Source organism: Falco naumanni, chromosome 4 (genome assembly GCF_017639655.2).
Source record: "Falco naumanni isolate bFalNau1 chromosome 4, bFalNau1.pat, whole genome shotgun sequence".
NCBI classification, from domain to species: domain Eukaryota; kingdom Metazoa; phylum Chordata; class Aves; order Falconiformes; family Falconidae; genus Falco; species Falco naumanni.
The window spans coordinates 108,051,003-108,071,060 of NC_054057.1; the positions used below are offsets into that span (position 1 = coordinate 108,051,003).

At 44.3% G+C, this 20,058-nt stretch overlaps 1 long non-coding RNA gene across 1 annotated transcript; it reads left to right on the plus strand.

The window, feature by feature from the left end:
• The first annotated feature begins 3,896 nt into the window (after nucleotides 1–3,896).
• Nucleotides 3,897–16,967, plus strand: LOC121087569. The gene is made up of 5 exons (XR_005827654.1): nucleotides 3,897–4,096; nucleotides 6,032–7,008; nucleotides 10,192–10,389; nucleotides 14,195–14,250; nucleotides 16,376–16,967. It is a non-coding gene; the product is annotated as an uncharacterized LOC121087569 (long non-coding RNA).
• The last annotated feature ends 3,091 nt before the right edge of the window (nucleotides 16,968–20,058 follow it).

Consider the following 20,058-nt stretch of genomic DNA (forward strand, 5'->3'; position numbering starts at 1 on the left):
TTCAGTGTGTTTTAGCTGGGTACAGTAGCCTATGAAGAGGAAACATCAGATGGGGCCTGTTTACATAGTGGTTTATCTCACGAAAATGACTCAGTCCACATGTCTGATGCTTCTCAAATGCCGTGCCTTACTCCCTCCCAGACTGCAGCTGTATTTCCGTTGAGCTCTTGATTAGCACTTTGCACTTTTATTCCTTCTAGAGCCCTTCTGAGCATTTTTCAGGTAGGACTAACAGTATGGTTAGCTGGATTCCTACAGATCTCAGCTATCCAGATAGCACCGACCTGCAGGCAGTAGGATCCCGTTGCATGTGTTGTTAGCAGCTGGAGCAGATGTCCGATTGTGCCACGCTGGATGAACACTCACCCCTCACACTAGCGGTAGCACATACAGCATAAGTCCTCCTCTTGAGCAATTTCCATGCACTTTCCGAGTGTGTGTTCAATGAGAAAAAGCTGTAAAAATGTACTCTTGGTGCAGCCCAAGCACCCCTCAGGTTCTAGAGCTGTCCTGGTTCTGCATTTAGTGCTCTCCCATTGATAAAAGTGACCCTTGTCATCTCTCTGTAGATGAAAACGAGAGGAAGAACAATTACTGTACCTGCAGATTGTCAGAGCCCCAACTGACTTTTCATAGGACATGATATGAACACAAGTAATAAAATATGTCTCCTGGAGATGCTGATTTCTGATGATTGCTTGTGTGTCCGTGGTGGTGTGGGCTGCCTTCTCACCAACTGTCTAAAGCCATAGAAATGACAGGAGAAGATCTACTGCCAGAGTCACCCTTCACATTAGCCCAGCAGGCACTCCCCAAAGCACTCTCAAAACTCTCAGCGTTGTGAACTACTGACACCACATTGCCAGACTCACAGTGCTGAGAACTTCCATCAGCCTTAACGGGCTTTGGATGAAGGAGGTTGCCAGCCATAGGCTTCTTGCTCTCCAGAGGCCAGCTCAGTTCACTGTGCATCTCCGCACAGAACAGGGAGGATCTCAGGAGTTATCCAGCTGGTACCACCGTGCTCACGCCACCTATAGCGACTCACACTGACCTAATTCATCCTTGCAACAGAAAAGTCCTTCTTATTAGTTACAGGCCTTCCCAGAACACCCAGACCTCTCCTGAGACCACCCATATGCATTGTAAGGGTCCAGTGCCATCACCCCTGGTGGCTGTCCTTCTACCTTGTGTAAGGAGAGGGGAGAGATACAAAGCAAGCACATAACAATTTCTCATTGATAAAGCTCACGTGTAATAGATGGCGTGCTGGCTGTTTTAATACATCATTTACAAAAAGTCCACAAAAGTCTTTCCTACTCTTTCTGTTATGAAGAGCCCAAAAGGTTGAGAATATCAAAGCAGACCTTTCAGAGGAAGGGATGTAACCACCGCTGACTGTCACGGGAACGTTACTCCATGTACGAAAGGGAGCTTGCAAGAAAGAGAAAAAGGAAGGAAAAAAAACCAACCCCAAACCCAAATGCAAAGATTGCCTGGGAGAAGCAAACAAAAGAATATTCTCGAAGTTGTCATTTGCAAAATGGGGCCACAAGGTGAGAGGCTGGGCTGGTTATGGGGCAAGGCTGGGTATGTGAGGAAGGGCACAGGTTTTCGAGTCGCCAGAGGTAAGCGATCCTGTTACATGTGAAATTACTGGGAGCGGAGGGAGGTGGCACACTGCAAGAGCTGGATGCCATTGTCAGGTCTTCTGGCAGGCCAAAGCTATTGAGCTATGAGCCCAGAGGAGACAAGAGCAATGGGAGAAAGCATGACATTTATCCAAATAATTCTTCCACATCTAAAAATATGGCTCGTTCCTCTGAGCATGTTCCTTGTTATGCAGAGTATCAAGTCACCTATAATAAAAGCAAATGAGCAAGTAAACCAAAAGTCCTTGTTACTTTGGTGCCCAGAGCTAAAAAGAGCAGACTTCTGTTTCTACAGATTTTGCTTCTACTGTCAAAAGAAATTCACTGTTTGTGTAGCCCGATTGGTACTGTAGTTGTGTATAGTGCTTGCTGCAAAACCTTCCACTAATCTTCCAGACACACATTAAGAAACATTAATAACCAGATGACTGTTGACAAAGCCCACCGTTAATCTCCCCCATCTCCTCTGCTTTGGCAAGGTTGGATAACCTTAACTCACAAAACTAGATGGCAAAAGAGCTGTACTCTTCCCTAGGCCATTTCTGACCTCCCTCGTCTATCATTTTTATTCAAGAACAACACCAACTCAATCGCTACCCAACAAGAGCCTCATGAAATATTTTCCTGAGTTTTAACAATCTTGGTTTGCTAAATGAGGAGCAGGGGGAGAAATAAATCTGTAAAACTTGGGCAGCAAGTGGGTTTTGGATTCATGCTTACCTTGTGCTACACAAAAAGGCTGGTGAACTGTTAGCATGCCTCCTGTGTCTGCAAATGGGTAACCTTGGATTTTGGAGGACTGAGTATGAGCGTAAGAGCATCTGCTTCCAGTTCTTGGCAGGGCTTTTTGTCCAGGTAAGGGCAGAGCATGGCACTGCAATTGCTACCATCAGAGCCACTGCTGCAGGTGGGCTGCTGGCCACACCACACCACCGCCGCTTTCCTGCTGCTGTGCCTCCCCTGGAAGGGTACGTATGGTGGTTGTACCTCTGTGGCATGTGCTCCTTTGCAGCAGCATTTTCCAGCAATAGAGGGGAGAAGGGACTGGGAGGGGTTTCGGTACAACGGCCCATCAAGGAGGAAGAAGCCCACAGAAGCTAACTCATCAAAATGATTTCTTGTTGATTGCTATGTCACCCCGTTAAGTGGAAGCCACATATTCCTACATTACTGTGAAATGGCGTGCACCCACCCGCACAAGGGAGAGGTCACGCAGTACAGATCCCTTTCAGATGGCTGAGCTGCCCCGTGCGTGCAAGAAGGAACCTGATAAATACAATACTAAATGGGCAGGTCAGGGACTGTGTGAGGGGCAGAGAGCTTCAGCCTGAACCCTAGGACCTCGCTGTGTATGATCAGCACGGTGCTGTCCAGGAAATTCCCACCCAACCAACATCTTCATTCCTTATCGTGCTGCGGGCCAGCATGCGCCAGCAAGGCTCGCAGTTGCGTTCAGCCGGAGTGCAATGTCCCTGCCGGGTGCAACACGTGTGACCGGGAATGCTGCTGGAGAGAAAGTGGCAAGAGGGATGTTTGGGATGTTGTCAACAGAGCTTCTCATAGCTCATTACTTGTGCACAATTCCACGCATGTTAGAGACTGAAAAAATAAAAACTGTCCAACCACAACCACGCAAACCTCTGAAATGGAGTATGTCTTGCAGTGTCACCAGGTCAACAAATTGATCCTGAGTTTCTTTTTTAAAAAATACTTTATTTGCCAGCAGTGCACTCTATGCTTCATAATATGTTGTCCTACATAACCCAATCTCCTTTTAAAACACAATAAGTGAGTTTGAAAGAAAACACGACTACAAAGATTAAGAGGTGGGATCAGAAGTAAGCCACCTGTCAGACAGGATAAGAACCCAGGACTTTTTTCTTTGGATTTAACCAGTCATTTAAAATGTAATAGTCATATGTTTTAGCGTTCTTTATATGGTCTAATTTCAGACTATTTGTTCAAAATAAAAGGGTGCCTCACATTGAAAGCCCTATTTCAACTATTATCTTCTTCATTGCATAGTCAATAATGACAAGGAACCAGACTCTATTATAGTTATTTCTTGTCAGCATCTATTTATTTTTATGCAGAAGTCAGGAGAGATTTCTTTATGAAAACTGTCTCCGCTCTGGCCTTAAAAGGTCAGTAACCGCTTGGCCGGGTGAGGCACTTCGTACACACACATCTGTCCTGTGAAGCCACGTTAATCTTGTGCACAGTTTGCATAGGTGTAAATAAATAGACCATTCTGTGCTCGCAGCCCTCAAACACATGCGTCCTTCCCTATTTACACGTTGTGCTGGGTGAGGTAAACCTTGGCCCAGGTCCCTTTCCCAAGGCAGACCCGGGCTTAGACACCAGGTCCAAGCCAGGAGAGCAGAAGCCCCAGCAGCTTCTTCCCCGGATCACGCAGCACATCTCCCTGAGCGCAGCCCTAAGAGGTGAGCAGATACAGAAATAATTTGTGGTCTCTGCAGCAATTCTAAAGGAGAGAAGTTGTCATTGCTGCTGCCAGTTAAAGGTTTGATGTTTCTTAGAGCAGTGTTATTGCCAGCATCCTGTGAACAAGCAGCTAATTCTGTGTACTCAAGTCAGACAGGCAGGACACAGTATTTAGGAGGCATTCCTCTTGCGAAAATGTGCTCAGTTTTGCTATAAGCCAATGCGCTCGTGGCTGATGGACCCACGTGCGATTTGGCCGCAGCCCTTCTTCGTGGCTCCACAGTGGGAGTCCTGAGCTCAGATGTACCTACGGAGTCACAAGACTAAACATTATTTCCCATAATTGGTAACCAGGATGAGAAATCTAGACTAATTGGGGGGTGGGGGTTATCTGGATTTGCTTTGCCCTTAGGTATATTCCTTTTGTGTGTATATATATTTTATATATATATATGTATTTATATATATCAAAAACAAACTAACCTTAGACATAATAATAGCTAAAAGCCATACTTCAAATTGTTATTCATTGTTATTGCTATTAAATGGCTGTTATTCATAACACAGCCCTACAGTACTTTGGATCTTAATCTCCTTTTGTGGTATAAAATGGTCCAAACAGCTGCTAAATGGAACAAAAGTGTAATCCATCAGTATCAATTTGAATAAACATAAACATCCCATTTCCTTGCAGACAAACATGGCATGGGCTGAGCAGCTTGTTTTGACCATCAGAATGATGTTCCTGGAGCTCTAGCAAAACGGAAAAATGGGGCATTAACCTGAGCCTGGCACGTGGCACTCCATTCTGGGGAGTTTGGGGGATGCGAAAGGCTGGAACACACTGTGTCTGGGCTTTTTTGGGGGCTGGAAATTGGGAAAGAAAAGTTTGAGGCTGAATGCTGCTGGCAGAGCCATGAGTGTTGCTGTGGGCAGTGGTGTTTCACAGCCGTAGCGCTGGCTCCCCAGCTCCTCGTGCCAGCTCAGAAGAGCTCCTGGTGGCTCTCCAGGGGACGAGAGGATTGTCTCACTGCAACTGGAGCATGGAAACCCCAGCAGAAAAGAGCCCCCCTTACATCCGCTGTACAAGCCACCATGCTTCAGTCATTTTCTCCATGAAGGTACAGCAGGAGAATGGTCCACCATGATCCTGGAGCCAAAACTGAGGGGACCCCAGCTGAGCACCTGCACACCAGGGCACAGCTCCGCTGGCTTCTGCCGGGGCAGCGAGCTTGTGGTGCCTTTCCAGTGTGCAGCCACCTCCCCAGCACGGGGTAGTATCTGTCCCTGGGCAAGCTGACACGTTTCTAAGGACTGCCAGGGACAGGACTATTTTAGGTAACAAAATTTAGAAGTGGAAGCTGTTGGCATGAGGTTCCCCGAGAGACCCCACTGCCGAGAGCTCTCTAAGCCCCTTCCTCCTTTGCGGCAGTGCTCGCCAGCACACTCCTGGCGCTTGGAAATGACCATGACTGGAGGAAGAGGATGATCAGAAAAGTCTGGTTTTAAGAAGCAGAAATGCTTTCTCTGATTGAATTTGAAAGTTATAAACCTGAAACTAATCAGAAAAATGTTTCTGCTTTTGAAACGCAGAGCTATTCTGAACACACATGCATTTCTGTTCATCTCAGGTTCAAAGAAAAGCAGGCACTCGGCATTCAACCGCCGCTTGGCCGACAGGTTGGGTAGGATGGATGAGGTCATGCTTGTCAGCCCCATCCCAGTATGTCTCCTATATGCTGTACCTCTACACTGAGTGAATGAAAGTGAGTCTAGAGATGCCTAACAAAAGGAAAATCAGACACATAGTGGGTTATTTATATTAAGCTGAAGACAGACTCCACAACTTGGGGCTCTGCTGGGGAAAAGAAAAAGGGAAAAGAGGAAAGGAAAAATATTGGATCTGGCAAAGAACATTTTGTGTTCACCCACAGGTAACTGCTGCCCTAAGTCACTGCTTTGCCATCTTCTGCGGGCACTTAGACATGGATAGGCACCACAGCAGGTACTTTCTCAGGAGCCCAGGGCTGCTAAAGTGACTCCAGAAACAAGAGCGTTGCTCCATCCTAGCAAATACCTGGCAATCCAGGACTATCCAGGTGATTTGTTCCATGTCTTGGCTTGCACCGTCAGCTGTGCCTCAGTCAAGCAGAGGTAGAGATATCGGCTTTTGTTAGTACTGAGGTAGACTACTGCACCATCCAGGAGAAATCACCTGATACACAGGAAAGGAAATATCATGGATTTGAGTCTGGGACTAGATGGGAGTTCCTCTTTATCTCAACAACCAGACCTCTAAATCTTCCCTAGCAAAAGAAAATTATCAGCAACATGGCTTTGTTAATAACTAAAATATTTTAGCATATTGCAAGTGCGTGCAAAAGGTCCACGTGCTTTTAGCTACCATCAGTCCAAATTCAGAGTCCCAATTGAATGTGCTCTGCTGTATGAAAGTAATTGGAAAAATATGGCTAAAAATGTGTCTGTACACATGCACATAAGAAAAGCAGCTTTCATTAAACATAGAAACATATGCCAGATTTAAATCGCAAGTTTCCTCTGATTACTACAGCCAGCACTGGGTACATGTAATGGTACCTTGCTTGGCTTGATCACGTGCAACACTGATACTTCCAAGCAAGTCAAGATAACTCCAAGAAGTCAAAAAAGAGGGGATAGTTGGAATTTTGGAGACTGACCGCCGAGTGTTGTGAATCTTCACTGATCAAGCAGAAACTAGCACCAAGTCCCTAGGAGACATCATCAAGGCAGAAAACCAGGAGAGCTGTAAGAGTGAGACCTCGCTTGCAGCAGCTGTCAGCGCAAGACCTGATGAAGATACAAATTCATCTATATCTTCATGGTGAAGATAGAAACGGATCGTTTTTGTAATAAATGTGAACCTACGCAGGTAAGCATGCCTTTCTCTTGGTTTTCTGCCTGATGCTGATTGCTTGTATGTGCTTCTGTACCCAGGTTGGTTTTAGAAAAGTACTTGGAAGGGAAGAAAAATGCTTGGGGAGCTCAGAGGGCCAGAAGAGCGTCCTGGGCTGTCCACCCTTGGCCGGTCAGATGTGGTAAGGGCACTTCCATTCCCAAAGGTGCTCAGATCCCTTGAGCCTGGCAAAAGCCTGGTGGCTGCAAGGGGGACCAGGAGCCCACACTGTCCTGCTGGGTAGTTGCCCGTAGCAGCTTTCATCACCTTTTCTGCCACAAAACAGCTGGAGCCGTTCCAACATATTCTCCTACTACCCATGGGCGACACCCAAGCCTCCAGCAGGAGCAGACCCCCAGGATGCAGCGACACACCTCCCCGTGTGGGTGACTGGGAGGCCATGGGAGGGGTCGGGGGCAGCAATGCAACGGGCCAGGCCACGGAGACAGAGCAATAACGCATGGAGTGCTCCATGGCAGAGCAGCCACCTGGGCACGGGAACGTGCCAGGCACGGATGTCCTTCCTGACCTCAGCAGCGATGCACCGACACCTGAGGGAGCACGGCGGAATCCACCGCGGCACAGGCAGCTGTTTTCAAAGCCCAGCTTGTGCATGCACTGCTGCAAACCTGGCAATCGGCTTAACTCCACCTAAGTGATTACACTGCGTCTAATTGTGTCTGTTTACTCTCAGAGAGGCCACACCACCACCCATCACCCCATGGCCTGGCCCGCTGGGCTGGTTCCAAAGCGGAGGTGCCATGCCGCCGCACAGCGCTGCTGCGTGTCCTGTTTACAGTACGAGAGAATTAGCCAATCTGCCTGTTTACACATGATGTTAGCTGGCCTGCTGCTGTAATGGGAGTGCAAAGATCATGGGTTTAGTTTGTAATGTGTTTAACTTGTTTGTTTTGAGGCTAAATTACCAGACCTTTCTGTTAGGGAAAGAGAAATTGTTTTTAAGGGGCCTCTGTAACATGAGCCCAAAGGTTAGATGCGTTCTTTGAATGTGGTCTGTGACCAGCTGAGGTTCAAGTGTGGTGCTTGATAGAGAGCTTTTAGCAGCCACCAAAAAGGCAGTGAATATGACAATGGGGATTTCAATTAAAAGGTATTAATCCATTACAGCGCTCGCAGACAAACGTGATCTGCACACCAGGCGCTCTGCACTTGCGCAGCAGAGGCAGCAGGCGCTCACAGCTCCTGCCTTGGGCTGTACAGACACGCTTTGGCCTGAGGCTGCCCAGGGATGCAGGCAGGGGAAACTGCAGCAGTGCTGTGGGACCCCACAGCTGTGGAAGCTTGTATTTCTCCATGAAAGAAATATATATATGTGTGAAAAAAAAAAAAAAAAAAAGTGCCTTGAATGGCTTTGGCATCAGCCTCTGTTTTGCAATCACCTCTTCCCAAAGGAGACTTCCTGCTTAGCTGAAGGTTCACAACCTTTGTGTCTTGTCTTTTTCCTTCCTTTTCCTCTTCCTTTTCCTCATTTTCCTTCCTTTTTTCTTCTTCTCTACCTCTCCTCTCTTTTCTGTTTTTTTTCCCACCATCTATGTACTGGGAGGTTGTTTACGTGAATGGTCCCATTAAGCTCAGTGACATCTCCTGCAGCAGACAGGTCAGACTAAGGGTTCCCAGCAATTTCTCTCTGGGTTCAGAAGGAGCACTCCCACATGGGACAGTCTAGGAGAGGCACCATCTCAGCAGAGCGCCAGAGACTCAGCCAGTGGCAGTCACCGTGCCCTCAGCACCGCACAGCCCAAGTGCCTTGTAAGAAAGTTGCTTCAAAGACACTCGGTCACTTCCAAGGCAGCGCCAAGGACGTGGGACATTGAGTTCCCAGTGGGACCGTTACAGGGAGTGGGTCAGGCCAGGGGAGCAGAAGAGTGAGACATGCAGTCTTTTGGATGGGGAAAAATATGCAGTTCAGATAATGGTCCTACAATGTATAATGTTTAGAAACATGAAACCAACAGAGCTAGTATTTTTTTTTTAATTGGGAGTGTAGAGTTTTATTATTTAAAAGGTTTTATAAAGGAGTTTTAAATAGACCATGGAATTGCTATAGCAGGTTTTTTATTTTCTGTTGGAAATTACTCAGCCATTTGGTTTCTATTTTTGCAAAAAGCACAAGCTTTTTGAACAATCATTTGATATGCTTGTTGATGCATCACAAAAAGGAGATATGCTTTGAATTCTCCTTAAAAACCCCATGTAAACACAAGGCTTATGTATAATTGCAACAAAATACCATCTCCTTATTGAGTGCTTTCACATGTAATTTCCTCTCTGACTACTGCATGTAAACATGCTTATTGTATTTGGGAAACTCCCAAATCTCAGGCACAATCAGGATCAATACCTTAGCGAAGGCAAATTATAGTTTAAAATGCCCATGTTTTGCAACCAGATGCATGAATGGTAACAGAGAAAGAAAAAAAAAAGGAAGTTTTAACATAGAAGGACAGTTGTATGGCCCCATTTTCCCCTCCTTTGTGTCAGTTTCTCACCACACACACCACCCAGGGACCACCGGTCCACAAGCCGTAGGGCAGACATCCAGACACAGGAGCATCATTGCAGACACAGCCTCTGTCAGTTGCTATTTGTGTTAAGATGGACAACAAATACTGCAATACACCCATATCAATTAGTTGTCAACAGCTCACCTCTCAAGGTGTCTGTCATGGGTCACAGGGTCTCCCGCTTGTCTCAGCTACATTGGGCACCAGTTGTAGTCAGAGTCCAACTCAGTTTGCATCACACAGGGCACCCATTATTGCAGCACAAAAACTAGGAGGCTACAACAAGGCTTTTGCCATTGGTCAGATTCTACTGTCCCTGCTGTTTCTTCTTCCTCCAGAGGCCAGATCACACTGCTTCTCCCCCACCCAACCCCCTCTCCCACCATCCTCAGAGCTATTTAACTACTTAGCAGGAACGAGCTACAGCTGCACATCATCCGTGTCAATCAATGCACCACCCTCACAGCAAGGCCACAGCTGCGTATTATCAATGCTAATCAACCCACTGCCTCCATTCCTCTACATCTGTCCCCTAAATTGTCCCCTACGTTTCTCTTTCTTTTTGTAAAGAAAAGACAGCGTCTTCCACTCATTGGGGTTGTGTTCATTTTTCTTGCATTTTGTTTCCCTAAAGCTGTGCGAGGCTGCAATAGGTTGGACGCCAGTGGCTGCTGCCGCCCCAGGTCTGCGGCTGTGCCGTGCCAGATTCTGACCCCCTCCCCAGCTGCACCACCATCACCACCTCAGAACAAGCTGAAGAAAGGGGCTTCTGGGAGACTTTCTATTAGGAACACCATAAATAAATAAGCAACAGCACCAAGACATCACACAGGTGAGAAGAAATAGCAACTGGTGTGAAATCCTACAAGACAAAAGACTTGAAAATTATAAATTACCATGGAATTAAGTGGATTGCCCTGGTTTCCCATTGTGCACATAGTACATTTCTGTGCATGGGGTCGGTCACTGTGTTCTTCCTTTTTGCTTCCCCACAGAAGCCAGCCAAAATGCTGTATTCATTTTCCATTTTTTTGATCTTCAGCGTCCCTATGGAGACTTGCAGGGCCTTTCTAGTTTAGAACATAAGCCATTACCAGCTTCTTCCCCAAGGCTGGGCCTTCTGGACAAATTGTTGAAAGTCTAAATCCTATTAATTTGTAGGTGAATAGCCATGAAATTCTCTTAGTAAAGTCCTAAGGTATTATTTGTACCCCTACGGCCATTTATGGCTATAATGGTTATATGGTTATAACCATCTTTATGGTTATCATTTTCCTCTGCTGAATCTGATATTAAAATTTAACCTAGATAGAGTTCCATCTGCACCTGAAGGCAAAACAAGATCAGGTTTCTGCTTCTTCAAAGCCCTTCAGCTTCCTTTAACTGGATTACACAGCTCTGGGCTGAGCACAACAGGGGGGTGCTGCAGCCTGGACTCGGCCAGCGTTGCGATATGGCAGCGCGTGCTTGGCTTTATCCACATACAGGCAATCACGTCACTGGAGCGCACAATATTGACGTCAAGCAAAAGAGCTGTGTAGCATGAGTATCCTATAAAAAAAAAAGGGCTTGATTACAAGTTGAAGTGGTTTTCCCCTTAATTTTCTGTATATTTTTTGTTTTCAAATTTGTTTTTGCTATGCCCTGATTTATCAAAGGACTAAAACACATGCTTAAGTTTAAATGCCTCACTGCAGCTAAAACTAATCGCATACTTAGTCTTTTATGGCTCAAGGTCATAAAGAAATCACTAGCTTTTCCAAACAAATACTTCAATATGTTAATTACTAGCAAACCAAATTCCACAGCCTCTTTGGTTATGGGTGTAGGTTTGTATGCCTAGCTAGAGAGTTCACATATTTCTGCCTGGGATTTCCCAGCACAAATGTAGGCACCACAGAAATATTCAGGACATATAAAGTCCAGAAGTCTCAGACTGTATACCTTGGTCGAACATTGGTGTGTCATGTGTTTACTTGGAAATGCCTGACCAAATGTATAGAGTAGGACAAATGCGCAGTGCAGAACCGCTGCTTACTACGGGTTTGCATCTGATGTGTCACAAAGCACTGAGCAAAAAAATGCTGTCCTGACCCTGCTGACACATCTGTGTCAGAGATGCCTAACCTACCAGGGTTACCTGAACACATCTGTGAAGTCTTCAGCATCTCTTCAGCAAATGTTTCCCATCTAGCTATAGACATATGATAGCCTTCTCCTGACCACATAGTTCATGCACTTCATGTTTTGCCTGAAGATGCAAGGGTGCAGAGGCTGGGGAGGGAGCATAAAGCACAAGCATGAGACATGTATGGCAAGATGATGATGGCTTAGAGCCGGGTGGACACGAGCACGTCAGTCCTGACAGGGATGTTGTGGCAGTCCTGATCACTGTGCACCAGCACCATCTGCATCTGCACATTGGCTTCACCTTTGGGTTTTCATTTTTCCTCTTTAAATGAGGCTGAGAAAGAACCACCCTTTCCTCTGAAAAGGTAAATCATTATTTATTTATGAAAGGAAGAGGTGAAACTAAGGATACAAAATGTCTTGTACTTAAACATATGCACACATGCAGCATACATACACACCATGTCTGTGTATATGCACATAAACATATATAAAAAATACATACATATACATATGTATATAAATAATACATAAATATACAAGCATAGGTATATACAAAAATATGAAAGCTGTACTGCGTGAGTAGAGTTCCCATGGACATTCCCTCTGACAGCCTGCGGTGTTCACTCCCTCCCTCTATACTGGCTGGTTTTGCCCCCAGAATTCTTCGTAGAACAATAATATTTTAACAGTTGCAGCTTTAAAAAGCTTGATTATGACCAATCATTTCTCCCAGGCAATTGTATATTTAGCAGAAGGGAAAGATTAAACTTCCTAGGAATGAGGTTATTTAGGGCATTAAATTCAAGGAAATAGGTATTTAGGTCATTGTGGGCATGGTTTTTATTTTCCCTAATTTTCAGATTACTTTCGATTAGGTCTGTTCGGAGTGGAAACTTCTTGATGTGAAATAGATACTATCTAAATCATTAGAGCTCATTCATTGCCATGTGCCACCTTTTAGAGCAATTAAACCTGACCTTGGGGTTACCTAGCTGAACACTCACCGACCCAGGGCACTTCCTCTGAATATGAATAAGCTCGTAGTACAAATACAGTCGGGAGGCAGCATCGCTCCTGGCACAGATAATGCCTTTGTTACATGGAGCTGGGGTCCACCGGCTGTTAGACTGCGGAATCCATTGATTCGGAACATTCTCTGTTGGGATCAGTCCTGGGCTTTTTTTCCCCCCTGACATCTGGAGTCTATCCCTTCGCCAACCTCTCAACCCTCCACTCAAAAAGAGCAAGTGAGGGAAACAGACAGACTCACAGACAGACAGAATGACCCCCCAAAAAGCTTTGGCGAAATTAAAAAAAAAAAAAAAAAAAAAGAAAAAAGTCTACATTTTTAAGTCTTTTGGACATTAATTTTTTTGGCAAGTGTTTGCCAACTGAACTCAAGGCAGCCTCAAAAATACATCTCTGATCCACCCCAGACTGGCTTCTTCTCACTTTCAAACTCAGGTAGTTCTTCCCGCAGCCGCGAAGTGCAGCACCTGTGTGCCAGATTTGTAGCCCTTTGATCACAATATATTTACAGGGCAAGGAATGTCCAGTATGTGACTAATTTCCCTGGAAATATCTGGGAGGCCAACCTACCATCAGACTTACTTCAATGCCTTCTTCCTTTGGCAGAAAAATGTGGAAGTTGCCTCTACTTATATTAAACAGAAAAGGAAATGCTGGTAAACAGTTAAGTGGGGTCTTTTTTAGAGAAAAATCTTCTTATATGCTGCCAAGCTATGCTAAACAATAACTGTCAGAATCTGTTAAAAAAGCAGAAAAACAATATTGCTTGGTACAAAACTAATTTTGCCTGCGTTTGTTCACAAGCTGCATTGCATGTTTGGTCCTGTTTACCCCACAAACTCTCAACAGTCCAAGACAGCTCCAAATGCTGTTTCTTTTAGCTTTCATAATGTGTTAAGTAGGGAAAAAAGCCATCTGGCATTCCTTCACCTGGCAGGGCGACTCCTCATTAGGCAGCTGACCTAAAACGTAATCTCCACCGTGACCTATGGAGAAATGCGTGGGACCCACCTGCAAAGTAAAAGCCCTTTTAGAGACAGAATGCCAAATTCCTGATGGCTGATGCCTTAAGATTCACCTTTAGGAGACTTTGTCAATTCTTATTTCATTGCTGTGATCTGCAAAAGTGGGCTACCACAGAGGTCTTCTTGGGTCCTGATGACTTAGAGATAATATTTCTTTTCTCCCCAACACCCCCCTCCCCCTTTTCTTTACGTTTGCTACATGTAGTGTGCTGAATTATACAGAATTGGAAAGTTTCCTCTTTTACCTCTAGCCTAGCTTATGGCCTGACCTACACGCAATTTGTGTGTCTAAGCTGACTGCCAGCGGTGTTTCAGTGCTGCTGGGATGAGTCCATGCAGAGCAGAGGGAACTGCTCTGTGGAGAGACATTTTTCTCTCAAAAGAGAATAAGCTTTTCTGTATTAATATTTGACAGCTATTTTGAACTTTTTTCCTCCCCTATGTATTTAGGCAACAGCAGTCCTGTGAACACAGCCAAAGCCAGCCCGCAGCCTCAAGGACATGAGGTACACATGGAGATGCTATCCAATATTTTTTTTCAGCACAGCAATTTGGGGACCAGGTTGTACTGCTGTTATGCAAACTGATGGTACCGTGGGCTTACAGATGTTACTCAGGCTCCTCTTAATAAACACTTGCTCCCAAGCAAGTCTTTCTGTTCATTAGCAGGTAGAAGTTACAGGTACTGAAGGAACTAAATCAAACCTCCTTGTTCCTCACTGACATAATCCAAGAGGACAAGATACAGAAATACTCCATATTGTCTGACTTCTGAATCCCTTTACACATCTTGTACAGCGGGTGTGCAAAGTCACAGCACAGCATGCAGAAGCAAGGTCAAGACTTGGTGCTGGGGGAGCAACAGTTTTCCACTCTAGTCTATAAACGTCTAAAGAATTAGTAAATGTGCACAGCCATGGCAGATTTGGGGCCTCAAGCAGATTTTTATTTGCAGGTGTAATTACCAAAATATATGATGGAGACTACTTTAAATCCAGATTTACCTAAAAATTCCATCCAAAGTAAGGATGCAGCTGAATTAAGTTGCTGTAAGAAAAGTTTCATGTTGATTGCTCTCTTCATAATTGCTAGTTAGTTATAAAAACACTTGTTCAAGAAAACATTTAAGAAACATCCAAGAAAACTTTAAAAGGCTTGAAGACGGTATAGAAAAGTCCTCAAATGTCTGAAGCCTTACTCATACCCTGGACTTGTTCAAAACTTGGCAATTATACTTCGATGATATATTGATCTGGCTGCAGTACCCTTTAAGCAAAGCGAAGCCAAAATTTGGAGAGTCCATGTAGATAGATAAACTGACGTTTCACTGCTAAGCAATGCTTTCCAAGTGCCTTTAACCACTGTTCTTCGAGTATCCACAAGAGAAATAACCGTGATTGTTACAACATTGTGCTGCAAACAGTCCCCAACCTGTCTGATTAGGGACATATTTTTTTTTTAAACTGCAAAATTAAACTTTTTGATGAACTGTTGAATGCCTTATCAGATATTGGACACAGTGGGAGGTTTCCTTTCCCTGGAGTAAGTCATCCGTGTGTCTACCATATAAACATATATAAATAAAAGATCTATTTTTGTAGAGCTGAAGTAGTAGATTTTGTATTAAACATGACTTCATGATCCTAAATTGTGTATAAATAAATTAGCATTATGTAATATGATATTAAAATAATCATGCTATTAAGCCCATTAAATTAATCTGCTCTAGCCCTCCACTTGTTCTGACTCCTACCCAAATGCTGTGTGGATCCAGTGATTGGACTGTTGCTTTTCAAAATCCAGCCTACATTAAAATCATCTGCTTGATCAGGGAAAGGCATTTCCAGTAAGGTCGTAAAGTGAAAGATACTTTGAGAGACAGAGCCATGGAAATTACTGGCCTTTTTCTCATCTCAAGTAAGGGGAAAATTATCATTTGGCCTCTTATAATAAAGCCAAAATGATCACAATTCCAGATGGAACTCTTACCATCTAATCCAACTGAAATGGCTTTTTTTCCAAGTGGAGTGGCTGCTAATTCCTGGGGTATAGCATAGTAATTTGGGGATTCTGCATGCACTGAATTTATGAGTGTACAAAGAAACAAAACATGGACTCATCCTGGCTTAACCAGAAATTGGAATTTGTTCCATTACACAGTGGGGAATATACTTAGCCCCAAATTTAAGGGAGGTCTCGTATTTTTCCTGCGGCTTTGATACCACAACGGTTTGGAAATCCTGTGTAGCTTTGGACAACAGCATACTTGGTGACAGGGGTCCTGCCTCCACATTTATATGATTTTAAAAGTAACTACCCCTGCCGTCTGCAGTGGTCCTCAGTCTGTAATCTTGATGCCTCACTGAGTTTGTCATGTTTATTTATGAAATGGGATCAAAGTTACTGACTTTGAGTCTGAAACCACCGGCCAGCTTCCCTAGAAGACGTGTACATGAGTTGTTTTTCTGCAAATTTCTGTTCAGGCACGTTCCCTCCATGCTACATCCATGACATGTATTTTAAACAAAACTCCCCGTTTTTACTTCCCTCCAGTTGGAATGCAGCAAAGCCAGATACCCAGGGCTTTCATGACAATTGTGCCAACTGAGATTTTCTGTGGTTGTTTTTTAGCATTACAGGAGTAGGCTGTTGCTTCCTAGCACCTAACAAAGCAGAACCTGGAGTAGACCAAGTTCCCGTGGTGGCTGACCAGTGCCACGGTGAAGGCTCTGGTCCCTTTTCAACTTCGTGTACAAATGAAGAATCAAACCAGCCACTATTACACACTTGCAAGTGCAACACTTGAGTTCATGAAAACAGCACTCTTCTGCTCCTCTTCAAAGTTTCTCTCATCATACATTCACATCCCCTAGGGAGCAACTCGTTTTCTGTGTAAGGATTTTATTTTATAACCATAATATTATTGTGTAATGAGTATAATGAAATGTCACCCATTCTATGGTATTACATTGGGAAATAAAGGCTGGAGATTCACACCACTGTCATCACCCTTCAGAAAAAGTCAGCAGAGCCAGCACCGTGTCACTGGCAGCAGAGCCATGGGATACAAATGAACTTGTACTTAGTTAAAACACTGACATTTTGCTTGATTAGCTGTTTCTATGTACATAAACAAACAAAAAAAGATTGATTATTGATTACCTGATTACAAAATTGTACATTCCTTGTTAATACAAAATCAATAATTAAAACAATTTTTTTTCTGAAAGCAATAAGTGAGTCCCACTTTCTCTGACCATGAGGCAGACACACCAAGCCGTTATCAGAAAGGAGCTGCAGGAGCCTGTCTGCCCAACATCCAGCGTGTTGCTCAGGGATGCACCTTGGTGGGTCCCATGGTCTTGCACAGAGAACTGATGGACCATCATTGGCTGAGCTCTGTTTGCTGGATAGTGAAAGCAGGATAAATGTACTTGTAATCTAATTCCCATTAACTAGGTATTTCATCCCCAAAATCATCTGCATAAGTTGGGAGTGCTGGAAAAACAGCCCACACAGTAATTCACTGCTATTTCAGTGGCACTGCTAGCATCTGTGGTTTGCAGTGTTTTGGTATATTTTTTTACCAAACTACATTTTATCAAAGTACAAGTGCACAAGTATGAAGTACAGTCCTATTGCTGAGTAGATCTTTGCTGGCCTGTGCACAGAAACACTGCATTCATAGGAGAAATTAAACAGAAAACCCTGCTTAAAGCCAACCCATTTCTTGCAGGATTTTAAATATCTCACAACACTACTCTGGCTCCTTTTTATCATACAATTAGAAAGAATAAGGGCTGCAAAGCAAGGGTTGCCTGTGAATAGGTGGGGGGCTGGCGGCAGCAGCAGGAAAGGCAATATTGCCAGCTCTACTCTGGCCATTAACAACAGCAATTTGCCCACAAACAATCTGGAAAGAGTTTTCTCAGGTTACAGTACAGTTAATAGAGTTGGAAATTCCTCCTTTTTCAGATTACCTCAGCCTTCTTTATGCAACCTTTAAGTATATGGCAAAGTGCAAAGAAGGTTTTGATAGCATATAACTGATCTGCAGCGCGGGGGCCTGATCCAGGAGCTCATCACTGCTCCCCGTTGCTCCGGGTGCAAAAACACAAGACCTCCCTGTGCAGCTGCCTTTGTGAACTGGAAGGAAAATTAAAACACTTGTAGGCTAGTTTCTGATCTAACTGTTATTTAAGGGTGTGGGGTGAATTGACATAAACAACGTAATTTAACAAGATACAACATCACCACTTCAATACCAGATTTTGCTGACAGCCAGAGCATTGCAGAACCTCATGAGCACAGAGAAGGCTGTTGAGAGGAGAAACAAATAACACAGATATGCCAATAGAAAACATGCATTCTAGATTAATTATAATTAACTGTTGGTCTGAGCCAAAGTCCATTATGTGACACAGATTAATCAAAACATCAGAAACCAGCTCAGTTATTTTGCACATCAGGAATCTCTTCCATAGATCTCTGATCACAACATTATGGATTCTTCATATTGTTCTTTCAAATGTACCTTTCCACCTCCTCAGATTTAAGAGCTGTTATTATAGTGTCAAAGCACTTGATAATAAAAAACCTGTACACCATACATTTACATCAGAAGTGAAGCAAAAGCTGTGTTTATTCTTCATCTATCTTTATTATAGCTAAGATTTCATAAAAGAAATCAAACTGGGAGAACTCTGTGTGGTCAACAGTCTTTCCACTTAGAGGTCAGCAGGATTTACCCACACATGGCTTTTGCCACCAGAGGAGAGCCAGCAGGGAAGCAATTAACACCTGCTGGAATCATCTCTGCCTGCAGAAGAAGCAAAAAAATGCCCATGCTCTGTAGTTAAAAAAGTGGAGTTCTCGCACTGCATAGACTTGATCCAAAACCTACAAGAGTAATCACTGCTAACTCAAACGGGTTTGAGACCTATCTGCTCAAAAGACCATGTCTTCTACTAATTGTTGAAGTAGCAGAGGCAGGGCAGGGAGGGTGGCTTCAAGATGCATTTTCTTTGAGGCCAAGTGACGTTTCAGCAGGGATGAGTCCACAGACATGGGTGACAAATCTCATGCGCAGCCTTGGTCGCCCTCAGATGATGGATGGAAGAAGCTGCTGAGGGCATAACCTCCTTCGTTTATCCCCACCTCTCCCCTTTTTTTTTTTAAGTGCCATTACATTACTGAAAAATACTTATAGTTAATCAGCACTGCTTAATCCTATTCACTTCCATCTGTTCGTCTCTGTAGCCTGACACCTCTCCTGTCCCGAGGCCATGGAAAGCGGAGGGTATTTAGTGCAGGGGCTCTGCCGTTGGAGGCCTCTGGGGAGCAGCTGTCCCCAGTCATCCTGTCCATGGCCCTTTCATTCCCAGATTACATCTTGTACCAACAGTTTTCGTGTGGGAAAAATCAAAGATGTCAGGGGCTCCTCCCAGGACGTGCACTTTGCATGAGGTGCCCAATCACCGGGGCTCAGGCGCTTGACCTTTGTGCTTGTGGGCAATAATGAATTGAGGGCCAGTTTCCAGGCACTCGCCATCATCATCTAGCCCCCACCAGAGCTCCGCCTGAAAGTAATCACTGACATGCCGAAGCAATGAAAGCAATCTGTTGTTAACTGGCTGAACTGGCTTGTCCCGAGCCCCCGGACTTCCTCATTCAGGCGTATTACACAATGGTAATTCTCTCTTTCTTTAAAAGAGAAAATAAAAACTCAACAGGCTAAAAGATGCCTCCTTGTAGCCTTCCCTCCCCTGTGCCAGAGTTCACAAACAGCTGACAGAAAATTCAAGAATGAATGTCCATAGCAGGGACCTCAGTCTTTAGCTACAGCTAATCACAGCATTTCCAATGGTTTGAAATGAAAACACGCTTACAATTTCTTTATGGGTGCAACTTTGAACTGTAATTCACAGAAGACAAAGTTCTCTGCCTTGGGTGTCAACACAGCTCCAAAACCAGCAGGGAACTGACAGCCCGAGGCCTGCTGCACTGCGGCACTGAGTCATCCTCATCTGTGCCAGGCTTTCACCCCACATTCTGTTCTCCGGTACCCACTTTGTTACCAGTAATTGCCTATCTACTAACAGTAGTATTTTAATTGCCTATTTAGCATTTAAATTAAGTGTTCGGTTGGGTGAGGACCAAATGCCGTGCAGTTCCTGTACACAGATGCACTGAACCTGCTCCAGTATGGCACTGCCTGGCTTTTGGCTTCTTGTTATTTTTAGATTCAGACATGATCCTTTACACCACCATATCCTCATAAAACCATAAAAAATGTAGTTTTATGGATGTATGAG